This window comes from Cebus imitator, unplaced genomic scaffold (genome assembly GCF_001604975.1).
Source record: "Cebus imitator isolate Cc_AM_T3 unplaced genomic scaffold, Cebus_imitator-1.0 Scaffold1244, whole genome shotgun sequence".
Taxonomy (NCBI): Eukaryota; Metazoa; Chordata; class Mammalia; order Primates; family Cebidae; genus Cebus; species Cebus imitator.
The window spans coordinates 20,026-20,857 of record NW_016108559.1 but is presented as its reverse complement, the minus strand read 5'-3'; the positions used below and the strand labels follow the sequence as shown (position 1 = coordinate 20,857).

The 832-nt window shown below is 36.5% G+C and overlaps 1 non-coding gene across 1 annotated transcript; it reads right to left on the bottom strand.

The window, feature by feature from the left end:
* Positions 1-287: 287 nt before the first annotated feature.
* Positions 288-428, bottom strand: LOC119469960. The gene has a single exon (XR_005198826.1). It is a non-coding gene; the product is annotated as a U4 spliceosomal RNA (small nuclear RNA).
* Between the last annotated feature and the right edge of the window lie 404 nt (positions 429-832).

The following is an 832-nucleotide window of genomic DNA, read 5'->3' as shown; positions in this document are numbered from 1 at the left end:
CATTAAGAGAGTTTATTAGCCACTACTAAGTGACAGAGCAGGGAGTCCTCAGAAAGCAAGAGGAGGAATGCACCTGTTTCAAAGGAAAAAAAAATTTTAGAGACGGAGTTTTACTCTAGTCACAATGACATGATCTCAGCTCCCTACAACCTCTGCTTCTTGGGTTTAAGGACTCTCCTGCCTCAACCTCCCAAGTAGCTTGGATTACAGGTGTGCACCACCATGCCCGGCTAATTTTTTTGTATTTCTATTCCATTTTAATTTATTTTTTTATTTATTTTATTCCAACCCCATAGAGACTGGCAAAAATTTCCAATGCCGACTATATTTCCAGTCCTCATGGCGGGGTATTGGGAAAAGTTTTCAATTAGCAATAATCGGGCCTTGGATAAACCTCATTGGCTACAACACTGCCACTGTGCAAAGCTATATTTTTGTATTTTTAGTAGAGACTGGGTTTCACAATGTTGGCCATGCTGCTGTCCAACTCCTGGCCTCAAGTGATCTGACCTCCTCGGCCTCTCAGTGTGCTGGGATTAAGTAATCACACCTGTGATCCCAGCTCATTAATGTACAAATAGGATTACTTAATGTTTGTTTATATAGGTTATTAAGAACAGTGTTGTCTCTTATAAAGGATTGTGATCAGTTTGTGTCAGGCTATTAGTATTGTTACTTTTTTATGTCACTATTGATTTTAACAGTAATTTATGAGTGTACTATTATCTTTAAAGTAAAACTTATTTTTAAATTAAGAATGCTTTTTGCTTAAAGTACTGGTATATATTTATAAGTTTTGGGTCTTTATTTAGTTATTAACTTGTTCTTGCAA